Genomic DNA, 14,780 nt, shown 5'->3' with positions numbered 1-14,780 from the left:
TTTAGGTTTAAGAGGGGTAGATATATAGTGTAGTTTAGGTATGAGTTACAGATATACAGGACATGTAAGATAGACAGGGATAGTGACCAAAACAAGAGGATGGGGACACCATGATTGGGGATAGGTAGAGAACTTCAAATGCGCATCGCTGTCCAGTATGACTGCATGGGAATGTAGTCATCATCCTCAGAGCTTTCACCACTGTCTCCTGTTGCAGACACCTGGGACAATGCAGGACAAGGAGCTATTTATCATGTTACTGTAGGATCCTTTCAATACAGCTGATTCAGTCCCTCTTCATAACCTCCTCCACCAGCACTCTCAGGTGACATAATTGCCACCTTCACTGGCACTACTACTGGCAGGTACCACAGAATCAGCCCCAAGGCAGAACTACCTAATTCAGGTAATCCAGGTAGTACAGGAAGTTTAAAGGCAACACTGCCAGGTTATGACTCAAATGTGTTGTGTGCCATTGTTGCTTGTGGTGGCATTGCCACAGCCACATGTGGAGAGTTGGTGGTCTGATCCCCACTGGCCAGTGTAATTCTCTATGCAGGTGGTTGTGTTGCAGCAGGATTGATAGTACAGATGTCATAACCACAAATAATGGAGAGGGGGGAGACATACCAGTGAAAAATATCATAAATGTCATGTAATTATAACATATCTTAGTCAATGCATATACTCACATAAATATTTAGGTCTGTCACATCCACGGTTAAAGTAAAGCTTAATCTTCTCAATATTCTACACATTGTTCAAATGATTACATAATAATAAATACTAAGTTATCTGGAGTAATTGCTGCCGCTTGTATTTGAACCCAGAAACAGTACATTCACTAAACTGTTGACTAATCCAATGCTGCAAGTGCTATTCACTAATAAATGCACACTTTACACAAGAAGAGCATGCATACTCATGTTATTCTATCAAACATTTAAGGACTGATGTCCAGAGAATTGATGACCTGTTTTTTACAATCACTGCTATTATGAAATGCCAAACATTCATACCTAAACCCATGCTTACCCCATGCTTCTTTGAGACATCGTGATCTATCCTGATGCACTTCCCAATTTTCTTCAATCTGTGCAGAAGTTACATATGAAATAAAAAAAAAATAAAATAAGGAATACCTGTTTATGTTGCCATGTCATAATATTCTATTACCTGGTTGTTGGGCACTGTACCTACACTGTAGTCATCATTTTCACAGATGGAACTGGCAACTATGCCAGGTTCTATGCCAATGCTTTCTACAAACACCTGTATAACTGCATTGACATGGCTGTACCTGCCAGGACCAAAACAAGCTCCTCATGGAAGTGCAAACCTGCTGGTAGACAACTGCCATTAACAGGTTTTGCAATAAGAGGAAGAAATTGCTGTCTAAGAGTAAGAGGGGGTGAGCCTAAATTGGAAACACTCCCTCCTCAGTTTAAACAAGCAAATAAGACTTCTAGTGAAGTCCTTTAAAGCAAAATATGAATCCACATTAGCTTTCTCAACTAAGGACAACCATAAGGCATTCTTTAGTTACACCCATAACCTAAAAGGAAAGGCCCAGATTTGTGCCAAACTGGTAGTTAATTATACCATATATACTGAGCCTGTGGACATAGCTTCACTCCACTTTCCCCATCACATGTACCCCATCACATCCCTGCCATCTATCCCCTAACTAGTATCTCTAAAGAGCAGGTCATAAATGCCCACTATAAGGCAAAAAACACAGCATCTATGGGACCTGATAACATCACACGCTGCATTCTACATGGGCTCCAACAAAAATTAGCAACACTATTGGGTACTCTTTTCAATCATAATCTAAGCACCAGCTTTGTCCCAGCTGAATGGAAAATGGCCATTGTTATTCCATTACACAAAGTTGGTGCTTCCACTGATCCCGGGAACTATAGACCTATTAGCCTGAGAAGCCTTATCTGCAAGGCCATGAAGAGAATCATCATGGACCTTATCAGCAAAGATATAAGTAATCTCCAGACACTTGACTCAACTCAGTTTGGATTTGTCAAAGGGTGGTCTTCCCTGTTAAACCTGATGGACTTCTATGAGACAGTCGCCAAGGTCCTGGATGAGGGCAAATCTGAGCATACATCCTACATAGATTTAGCCAAGGCTTTTGACACTATCCCCCACTCAGGCATCAATCACAAACTCACCAAGCTAAGTATCAAAAGTATCAACCCTTATATCGTTAAATGGGATGTTAACTGGTATACTGATAGAACTCATATAGTCAGAATAGGGGCATCCAATAGGGGTCCAGCAGACAGTAATCAGTGATGTTCCACAGAGATCAGTCCTGGGTCCTCTACTGTTTGGAATCTATTTTTCTGAAGTACAAGCAAAAACTATATGGCTGACAATGCTTGCTGATGACTCCAAACTGGGAGTGGTCACAGACTCTCCAGATTATGTCAACATCCTACAAGACGGTCTTACACAAACAAATGATTGGTGCCAAAGTCATGGCCTTAAACTCAATGCAAGAGCGATGTTTTTGCTAGCTACCACATCAGTAGCAACACCCTAAGTACGCACTCAGTGGAGAGAGACTTGGGCACACAAGTTAACAACAACCTTAACTTTCATCACCATGTCTCCACAGTGGTGAGAAGGGAATTCCATATTAGTCATCTCATAAGTAAGGGCATTGCCTCCAGAAAAAAAGAAGCTATAACCTCCCTGTACTCTTCCCTCATCAGTCCAATAATTGAATACTATATGCCTTTTGGTATGGACCTTTCCAAGCACCTACAGTAACTGGAGAGACCACAAAGTTCCTCACAAGGAAAATTCAAGGTTTTCAGCATCTGTTCTATGTGGATCATCTGAAATCACTGTCACTTTATTTTATTTCATACATACTACTCAGAGGTATCTCTGCCTTGAATATAAGGCAAACTTGGTCCCTCCTTTCTTGGAAATTCTGCATATTCATAAGTTAAATGGTACACAAGTTACTTGCTCTAAAGACCTTAACCTGGTATATGACACTAATAGAACCTGTTGGAGGGATAGATTTTTCTCCCAGTGGTTACCACACCTTTGGAACAAACTCCCAGTTAATGTCAATCAGAGCACCTCACTGGCCCTCATCAAGCGCAATCTGGATGATTCAATGGGTAACAGAAAATTCACCCCAGGGGTTCCACCTGTGTCCCTCTTGGACAGGGGCAATAGGTGCTGATCATGGAAATAAGGGTGGAACTTGGCTAGGCTTGTAAGAGCCATAGGCCTATTAGTCTAATAATTTCATATGAAATGGCTTGTTGGTCTGAAAATTTTCCTCCCATAAGCAAAGGAAGTCATGCTTTTGCCTTTTTAAGCCACTATAATGGTACTGGAATTGTTCCACTCTACATGGGATGCCAATTGCCGTCATGACCGCTACTCCAAGCCTCAGCTTTATATTATGACCTGCTATAGTCACTCTGCAGATGTCTTCAGATGTAGCATTTAGCAAGGAGTCCAACAAAAATCTTGAACTTCTTCTCACACCATCTCTGTGCTTGAAATGGAGCACTTCTCACAATAACCCACCATATCTTCTCCATGATCTCTTGGAAAGTAGCAGGATATTATTCTCCACTTCTGATTTCATGTGAACCAGCCCATGGGCAATGAGAAAACAACTTCATGTGTGTAGCAGAAAGCACAGAAATTTGCTAAAAGTAAATGTATGTATTGTCTTCAATGCCCAGTTTAAGTAAGAAACAGTGAGGTAAGACTTGGACATGTGTTTTGATCAGTACATGTAGAATCGCTCGCCAGTGACTCCTGCATATGCTGATTAATGTTGATATCTCAATGATATTTCAAAGATTATCATAATGTGAACATTTTAACAAACAGATATGACATAAAATATCCATGATGTTGTTGTTATTCAGAGCTGTCCTTATGTACATTTTGTTTAAGTACAGCACAATTCCTTGGTGGTACTTAAAAAGTTAATAACTGTGAGTTATACCAATCTAAAATTATACACATGTCAATAAGGAGTATGAATCTTTGAACAATGTGCTTTAACTGTTAATGCCAAAGGACAGCTGATATTCCCAGGGTGTAAGTTGAGGTCTACATTTTTGTACATGAATGGATACTTTCCTACTTCTGACAACCCTGAAAGTGTTGCAGCATATGGTGGTCCTTTATTGCAGTAATTATTTTATGCAAAAAATATGTTTTTTCTGAAGAAATTTTAACATAAAATATATTTTTGTAATATCATCAATGCTTAGTGATGTATTCTGAGGCCAAGGTTATTTGCACAACCAGCAGCAAAGTCTTAGCACATGAGAAATTATTTTCTGAGTTTTTGCCATAGGACATGAAGTGCCAGTTCTCTGCAGTCATTTTTGACTAGTGACTGTACTCCTTGCCAACTATCATGCAAATAACAGAGTCATAATACAATTGTTGACCATGTTTGTGAAAAGCTGTTATTTTCAATGACAGCGTTATGTATTTATGGGATAACAAATACTTAGGAAAGAGCCATACAGAGTTTACAGGAGGTGATGTTCTCCACAGTATATTATTGTACAATGTGCAATTGGGATCAATATAAATACATGCCACTGAAATAATATTCGAACATGTTTTGAAAGGTGTGCTGCCATGGTCTTCATACTTTTATAATTCATTAATTTACTGCTAATTTTAATACCTTATACCATTGCTCATATGCTATTTATTTCAGATCATGCACACATAGGTGTGTTTTTGCTATAATCAGTGATATGAGCAGTGCAAGTGACAAAGGTAACATTATTATGTTTAGCAGCCATAGTACACATTTGTATTGCAACACTAACATTATATATTGCATGTGTAGTTCTGCTTAAAGTAAAGAAAAACAAGGATCACGCATGTATTATGCCAGCATAAAGGTCAATTATCACTAATATGGATTCAAATTCTACACCTTTTGTGCTGTTAGTCAGAACATACTTCATTAACATGTTAAGCCATTGAAGAACGTACATAGCAGATGTATTTTCAGCACTAAGGAATGTCTAAATTGCTGAGTAAGCATACCTTTACCAGTATCATTTGTTTGACTGATGTCTAACTGTTTGCACATGCAGAATTAAATTTTGAGTTTTTGCCATAGAAGTGAACTGTCATTTAGTGAAGGTCATTGTTGATGGGCACCAGTGCACAATGCCAACTATGAAAGAAGGATTAAAGCCAAAAAAATTGAATTCATGAATCAGTGGGATGATTTCTCAAGTTTGTATAATCAGTGGGATGATTTCTAGGTTTGTGGGCTTATACAAGTAAAATGTTTACAATAAGGATTTCTACTTTCACATAGATGGCACTCACACAAGATTCTAACAGTACACCTACTGCATTACAATGGAGCTTTGACATGCTGAATGCATTGCACCACCTGAACATTTACATACAAAAGGAAAGAACGTTTAGTACATGTACTTAGCAATGTACTTCGGGATTTACATTTACTCTGTGCTATACTCATGTTTTCATACTGTTATCATTTATCCTGTCACAGTACAATTCTGTATCTGTGATCCTTGCAGAAGTGTGGATGGTAAACATGGGAGGTTGCAAACAACTATCTACAAAGTAGGAGCCTCTGATTTCAGCTTTTATGCATTAGTTAATTGTAATACCTTTGTACAATGAATATATTACATTTTGCCATGGGTATGAATCTTATTTCTAAGTTGTGTACAGTATATGCTGTAAGTAACCACCACTTTGTTATCACAGGCACCTAATCTTTTTCCAAAATGTTAACCAAAGTGTGCATCAAGTTCCCCTACTAACTCAGAAAATATAACAAATCTTCTCAGTAATGTTTTGTTTTTGACACACCCTTAATAAGTGTACTTTTCATTAGCAGGGATGCTAAACAAGTAATTAAAAAAGCATAACTGCAAATGAGTCACGTTTGCAAAGTATTACCTTGCCAAAAGTGTTAATACTACTGCTGCACTGATCAGGCATGTGCACATCATTTTGTAGGACCTAACACCATGCTTACATGTCCAGCACATTGAATGGATAGCATGATTCAGGAATGATAGTGAGGTGAGATCTAATTAACATATTCAACATGCACAGGGGATGAATTTGCATAATATCCTGTGGTGGGAGGATGCCTATAGAGATATTACAGGGCTTGCACTAATGTTTTCAGAACTGTAATGTATGATGATACCTGATGCCTACATAACATATATATACTTGGTCCCTGTAATTATATCAGCCTATAACTCTCAAAAGATCACCAAGGCTCCAGAACTGGGAAAGAGGGAGGCAGTCTCAAATAAACCTCCCTTCTCAGATGGAGAGAATGAAGTCATAGTACAAGCCCTCCCTCACCACAGGTTTGGTGGCAGGTAGTTGATGATATGACTGCTGTGAATGGCCGGGACCATGACTACTTGAGTATCAGACATATGGCAAGTGATATGATTAAAAAAGCTACTGATAGAGCAAAGGCTGCAGCATGGGAGTAGAGGGCTACTTCAGTGGCTCTGGTACCACCACTCACTGAGACAGAGGAGATCCTTTAAAATGTAAGCGGTCCAGGCAGGTCAGAAGAGTTCCACTGCATGGCGTTGAACATTGGGTAAAGGTGGAAGACAGATAGACAGGGGATTTCACTGGTTTTAAGAAATTGTAACTGGGGGTTGCCTGTAACTGATGCTCACAGTAGGCAGCCACTGCATGGGTAAGCAAAGCCTTGTTTGGTTGTATGCATTGCTGTTGCTGCTTATAACTGCTTAGCTCTTTTGCTTAATTTTGTGGTAAGTGTATGTGTTATTTGCTGCTTGTTAGCCAATGACATGGCATACTATGTATGCCTCCATTTGCCATGATTAACCCCAACTGCAGGTTCCTCAGCTGAGCCCTTCATCTGAGGAGGTTGAACTTGCCTGTGGTGCTGGGAAAGATGGTCCCTATCCTGGTACCCTCTCAGCAACTGCTTTCTAAGTATAATATTATGTAAGATGACACACATAGTATTTTGGCAGGGTCATATTTCAAGGCACCTCCAGGTGTATCTAGACAATGGAACCAAGATTCAAGCAGGTTAAAGATATGATATGCTCTATGATAGCTCTACTCTGTGCATGTAGATTGTTGTAACCTTGTTCAGAGAGGTTATGTGGGTTTCTCATTGGCGTCATTTCATATCCTGCCTCACCCAGTAAATGTCCATGTAGGAATTCCCCCCTGAAAACCTTAGGTACATGTCACAGTTGTGCCATATTTTGTATTTGTGGGAAACAGCCAAAGTTACCTGTACTCACATTTTAGATGATACCTTGTGCATTTTAGACTTGACAGCTGCTGAAGTAATAGCCTTTTCAGTTCACAAACCCCCTTCTCATTTCATGAGGTGGGGCTTTTATTTCAATGTACATGCAGTTTATGGCAGTACCTCTGGGAAATCTACTACGGCATAGAAACTTTGCATGGTGGTAAATCTCTCCTCGTTTTAATTGACAATTTCAGGCCAATAAAGCCAAACCTCACTAGCCATAGATATGCATATTTCAGCCTTGTTATTAACTCATCAGCATAGCATAAAAAAGAGTGATTGACTAACCATAAGAAACACATGGTTGTTATACCCATCTGATGTCCATTATCATTAGGGTGACTGCAAAATATCCCAAATAAATTAAAATAAAGAGTTAGAAAGTCACACTGAAAACCCAATCAGAAAAAAACTAAATGAAAACTCCAGCCAAGCTAGAACTTCCAATGAGTGACCTCCCAAACCTCCTGTAACAGAGGCACATGGGATATATGCAAATGACCCCTATGAACATCAGGTGTTTCAGCTATATGGCGATTATGATTGCCCATGACTTTTACATTTGAAGTCATTTTAATGGACAATTTCAGGCTGATAAAGCCAAACCTCACTAGCCATGGATATGCATATTTCGGCCTTGTTATGACAGGGTGTTTCTTATGCCTAGTCAAACACTCTGCTTATGCTATGCTGGGAGGTCACTCATTGGAAGTTCTAGCTTGGCTAGAGTTTTCATTTATTTTTTTCTGATTGTTTTTTCAGTGTGACCTTCTAACTCGTTGTTATAACTTGTGTAATAGAAAAAATATTGGTTCCATAGGTAGTATGAATCTGATGGCATCAACATTATTAATATGTCTGACTTCATAATTTTGTAATATGTCCCTATGCTTTCAGCTACTAAGATGTGATTGTGTTTACATAAATCTCTGTTATATCCCTTGTGCAACAGCCAACAACCCATGCTCCAGCTCTATTGCTCTTAATATATTGGCTTCATTGGGGGTCTATATCACATTGTCGAACTCTTAAAAGTTCGAACATCAAATTGTTGAAACCAAATGATCAAACTTTTAAAAGTTTGAATGTTTCAATGGAGATCTCTGTACAGTGCGGAATGGGAAGATTTCACTATTTTAAACTGTAGTGCAATCTCATAGTTGGTATATTTAAATAGTGGGTTGTGTGGAGGGTGCAGGCGGGCTTGCCCCCCCCTGCTTAAATTGTTCAGGTAGGTTTTTTCTTTGGTTTATTTTTTTTAATTACATTTTCGAACTTTTAAAAGTTCAATCATATGGTGTCGACCATATGACGTTCAAACTTTTAAAAGTTCAATTATGTAATATAGATGCTTTATTGGTACTAAGATATGCTTTAACCTCAAAAAAGTGTTATTTGAGTATATTTTTGAATATATGGGGGGGCAGCAATTGTCATTATTCTTTTCAAAATTAAAGACACCCAAAAAAACCTCTTCTATTCTAATTTTAACTGTGGAATTCAGTTATACATACATGTTTTCTGTGCATCAGAAATGTATTTAAACATTATGTCACCTGACCAGGGTGTCCTCTGCATCTGTTGCCAGTCATTATCACATGCTACGCTAAACCATTATTCCTCAGTATTGCTCATTGTGTAATCTATTCTACTTGCACAATGCTTCTGCTAGGCCAGTAGTTGCACTGCCCTATATCACTTTATTATAATGTCCTGTTTATCTTGTGAGCACAGATTCTTTGAAGCTTATGATCTACATGTTTACGGGGTATGAAGGAGCCTGTGAGTGTGTCTGTGTGTATGTGAAGGTGTGTGGGTCTTTTTCTGTATCTGCCATTGTGGGGATGGGGGATTCTACTTATCTGTGGCCTGCACATAGAGCAGGCTGGTATGGCACTCAACTGAGCAGTTCTTTTTAATGAGATATTATCCTTGTAAAAATGTGCATGACCATCATTTGCAAAAAGACATAACACTGCAACTCGAAACATCGGCATGATGCACATTGTGTCATTCCACTGCTTTCTACAAATCTCAGTTATTGCGTTCTATTCTATATCATTAGCAAAGAAATAATGTGAGAAGTAGAACTACATAAATAAGGGTGATGTAAAATGTCCAAATACATTTTCTACATGCGGAAATCCTATGTGCGCATGCATTTATGCATTTGTTTGCTTCTCTGTGTTCCTTTATTTATTCTTTTAGCAAGATATTTGGTGAATTAGGCCAAATTGTCTTATAGCTTCATATGTTCATAGATTTTTACCAGGCTAACAACCACGTGGACTTTCCAACCATAGCAAAGTTTTCCCAAAAGAATAATGATGTCCTGTATCCATATAGCATATCGAGGGCCAGTCATTTATAAGCTACTTCTGTCCATAAGAAACATGGGTGTCAGGTGTCATGTAAATTTCATATTCCCCATCCACTGGTCTAGGTTGCCCTTAAACGGGGTAATAAGCAAACTCAGCTTCACATAGATGGGAGGCCTGTTCCAGAGGACAGGCATCTCTGGGACACAAATCTGTCTCTCCAGGCAAAATTCAGGTCCCTAGACCTTGTATTTTGGGTACTCTTTAATTTATGAATATATATAGGAGAGTCATAAGTGTGGGGTTTGTGGATGCCTTATAAGCCAGACATATTTCACCCCTCAACAATCTATAGGAGCCTGAGTAGAGTGGAATGGCTTTTAAGGTGATCTGCATAAGTCAGGTTTGTTACACCTTGTATCCTTTTTGTAAGGAACCTCTAATTATCCATGTCATGAGTAGAAGCAGTATAACTTAGTTCAAGAAAATTAAATTGATAAAATCAAAGGGAAGAACATTTATAGGCCTTTTTCATCAAACCTGAAGAATACTTGAGTAGTAGGTGAGAATCTTCCTGCCAAGATCAAGACATAGTCAGAAAAACAATGCAGCCCCAATAAGACAGATCTAACAAATAAGTATACAGTATGTAATACTTTTGATCAAAATGGTCATATACAGTTAAGTACAGCTATGCATTGCAGATCCTAATTTCCTAATTAATGAGTTATCTTGTATGGCTGTCTTTGTGTTTCTACAGTCACATCTTATATGCAAGACCATTTGATTTTAAGTGGTTGATCCCAAAGCTATACCTTTGGCTGGGCAAACTGGAGAGCTACCTAGAGTGTAACCTGTTAGGGTATACAGGTGCCAGGTGCCAGTGGAAAATGAATGCAGTGCAGATATTCATATGAGAAGTTTTGAGTGATATCACATCGTCTTTAAGGAATAACAATACAGCATTTGCAGAGTTCAGTGTTAATAACTGTAATAGTTTCTTTTTTTTTTTTGAGCCCTCAACTTTGGGCTGAGTGGGGAGCCAGACTGGTGAACTTCTAGCTGGCAGATGAGACAGATACTCTGTGGATGCTCGTAGTTGAAATCTCCACCCCCCCTCCATGAATTTTGCTAGTACAAAATGCACAGACAGATGCATACAAGTGCGCACGCACACTCACAGACAGATGCACACACACACACACACACACACACACACACACACACACACACACACACACACACACACACACACACGTTTACATACAAACAAACTCACACACACACAAACACACACACACACACACACACACACACACAAACTCACACTCACACACGCACACACACACACACGTGTACATGCACACACACGTACATGCACACAAACACACACACACACACACACATATGTCCACATGCACACTTGCACATCCCCACACACACAACACACACATGCATGTATACATGTGTAGAACAATAAAGGCAGTATTCGACTTTATTATCACATTACCACATCATACATACTGATACACCTTCTTTATTTAGACTTCAGAATTTGTGGCTAAACTTAATACTCCAAAATGTAGATTTCCATTATATATTTCAGTTTCAGAACATTTGTCTATTAGTTTCTTCTTTCTAATAGTAAAACTATCCTCCATTGTCTTCAGAACTGAGGAACTATAAACCTTCCACAGGTTGTGCTGTCCTCCAGCTCTGTTGCCTATCCTTACCATGCTGTATGCTGATCCATTATTCCTCAGTACTGCTCACCATGTCAGGTATTGTACTTACAACACATTTCTGCCTAGTTGGAATTTGTGCTGCATTGCAATAGCTCACATAAGTATAACTTTCTGTTTAATACTGTGAAATAGGATGCCCTAAGCCTTATGACTAATTTAATTGATCTGATCTCCAGGTCTGTACCCTATAAAATAAATTATACTTGATATTGAATTACATGTACTACTCATGTTTTGGTTGCTTTAATTTTTTTTTTTTTTTGGTTAAGAGCTTAAATTACATTTCTTCTATGCGTATAAACTCCAGTAGTCTGGTTAACAGAAATTGCTTAAAAACAAAAACAGATATATGAAATGTACTAATGCAGTAAGTAAATAAGCCACCCTTTATTATTTCTTGATGCATCTTATCCACGATCAAGTGACAGATAGAGAACTGCGAATGCTGAATACACAGGTGAATGTATCCAGAGTACATCAGGTATCACTGCAGTGACATGCAGCATTGGAAAAATGGCCTTTTGGTTAAGTATCCAGTTAGTCAACAACCACTTGGAAGGTAAATAGTCAAAATGTATTCAACATGTGTACTGAATAAAGAAGCCTCTTAATACGGAGGGTGAACTTTATTTATCTCTAAATAAAATAAAAAAATTGCTTTCCTCACAATAGGAATGATAGTATATTGAAGAGACTTGTTTGTGTTTATGCATGCATGTGCTTGTACGTGTGTGTGTGTGTGTGTGTGTGTGTGTGTGTGTGTGTGTGTGTGTACTTGCAACTTTCTGTAAGTGTTAGACAAAAAAGACAATAAGAATGACTTAGAGAGAGAGAGAGAGAGAGAGAGAGAGAGACAGAGACAGAGAGAGAGAGAGATCAAAACCTTCAGTACCTTATTATATATGTTTTTTTAATCTTATTAAGCACTGGATATGTCAGCTTAGTTTTATTACTGGTTAGAATGCTAGGTATGGTAATCTCATGGGACTATGACTCAGCATCGGTGGAATTCCATTCTCAGTGCCTAAGCAGGGTACTGCATTATATCTAACTAGCTACTTAGCTTATGACGTACATAGTTCATTATTAAAATAATTCCCCTTTTTCTCAGCCTCAGCCATGCCAGTACAATAATAACACAAGTAGTGTAAAAAGAATGTTTTCCCTTAACAGTAGCACAAAAAGCATTACACAGCTGCATCCCTGAGTGGTAGTTCGTTGCTTGGGGAACAAAGACATAGCACAGTATTCAGATGAAAATTTAAACTACATAGCTCATTACCACTCTGTATGGATCGTGCATGTGCCCTAGGCTTCTCACATTGACTGTATCATTATTTTAAGCTAAGGAGAACTCTTCCCTTGGCCCTGTAAAATGTCAGTTATTATGCTGTAGCTGAGAATGCAGAAAGGGCCAGGGAATATTCATCTAGGAGAGAATTCTCAGGGGCACTTACGGTGAGAGAGCACCACTTACTGCATTTAAATTATGAAGCAGGGAAGTCTGCTCAGGGAAAAAGAGTGCATTTTTGAGAAATGCTGTGCCAAAAGTGCTTTTCCTTTTAACCCACTCTACTGTATATAACTAATGAACTCTGCTCACACTCACATCTGCTTCATCCCTTTTCAGAAGCTTATCTGGGCTACTTCTGTCATAATTAATATATAGCAGCCAGTCTTAACTTCCTGATTCTATTCCTGTAGATATTATTACAAACGTTAACTAATATGTTAATAGTGTCACATATGATTACATTAAAGTCAACATTTTACAAAATTATTTGTTAAACTATGAAACAGCAATGGCATAGCAGTCAACAGAGTTATGTGATAAAACTGTCAAATGGAGATATAAAGAATATGAATATCATCAGTGCTTGACCCAAGTGTCTGAAGATCTTATAATGCTATATGGACAGGGAAACTATAAAGAAAGAAACAAAGAATCTTCATTACCAACTGCCTGTGTTGCTATCCACAAACTACTGACATGCAGATTACCTCACCATTTCTCTTATATTGTCTGCTTTCTCCAAAGCTTTATTTTGCTAAATTGGTTTCTGAACACATTTATACATTTGCTTGTTGCAGGACTGGGCTTAGGTCAGCTGCTGCCCTAGGCAAAAGGGCTCCACAGTGCCCCCCACACCGGTCAGTGCCCCCATCCTGGTCTATGTACACTAAATAAATACTGGAAAAGTGCCCCTGCTAGAGCAACACCTTAGGCGGCGGTCACCTAGTTGGCCTATGCCTAAGGCTGGCTAAAGCTTGTTGCTAACTATAAACTGAATATGAGGTCATATTTATTCATATAACTGGTTGTGTAATTTCAGTTAAGACATAAAATGTGTTCTTTTTTCCTAAAACTTCCAGGTCACTGTGATTGAGCTGGTTTCAGTTTATAAGGTATATTTGTTTTAGGATAAAAGGTAAGGGTGTCTTAGGTTAAGATCAAAACATATTTCAAATGTAGACTGTGTTTTGTTTTTCCAACCATGTACTGGAAAAAAAAAGAAGAAGAAAAAAAGATGAAATGGTGATCCTCCAAATTGCCAGTAGGTCAACTGTGTATTGAAGTGTGTGTGTGTGTGTGTGTGTGTGTGTGTGTGTGTGTGTGTGTGTGTGTGTGTGTGTGTGTGTGTGTGTGTTTGCAGTTGGTTTACCAGGATAGTCCATTGGGCCAAGATGAACCCATTTTCAATGGAGTCCTGGGGAGAAAAGCTCCATAAACAAGGTTACGAAAGGTTTTAGATTACAATATTTACAACAATTACACCTTTAAAGCATACAATTTCTGGTAGAAGCAAACTGTTGATAAACATTACAGATGATACAGACTAAAAAAAAGTAAGCAATTACAATGTGAACTGAGAATCAGTTCTATCATTAAGTAGCTTGCGATTTTTTTTTTTTTTTTAGGAAAGCAGAGGTAAGGAAGTTCCATTGGAGGAGAAAGAGAGAAAATCAGTGTAGATCAAGAAGGATGGGTGCAAGAGCATTCCCACTGGGATAGTAGATATGATGGATGGGTGCAAGAGCATTCCCACTGGGATAGTAGATATGATGGATGGGTGCAAGAGCATTCCCACTGGGATAAGGAGGGTGCAAGAGCATTCCCACTGGGATAGTAGATATGATGGATGGGTGCAAGAGCATTCCCACTGGGATAGTAGAAATGATGGATGGGTGCAAGAGCATTCCCACTGGGATAGGGAGGATGCAAGAGCATTCCCACTGGGATAGTAGATATGATGGATGGGTGCAAGAGCATTCCCACTGGGATAGTAGAAATGATGGATGGGTGCAAGAGCATTCCCACTGGGATAGGGAGGGTGCAAGAGCATTCCCACTGGGATAGTAGATATGATGGATGGGTGCAAG

Source organism: Protopterus annectens, chromosome 5.part1, assembly GCF_019279795.1.
Source record: "Protopterus annectens isolate FY-2018-M chromosome 5.part1, PAN1.0, whole genome shotgun sequence".
Taxonomy (NCBI): Eukaryota; Metazoa; Chordata; order Ceratodontiformes; family Protopteridae; genus Protopterus; species Protopterus annectens.
This window is presented reverse-complemented; position numbering follows the sequence as displayed.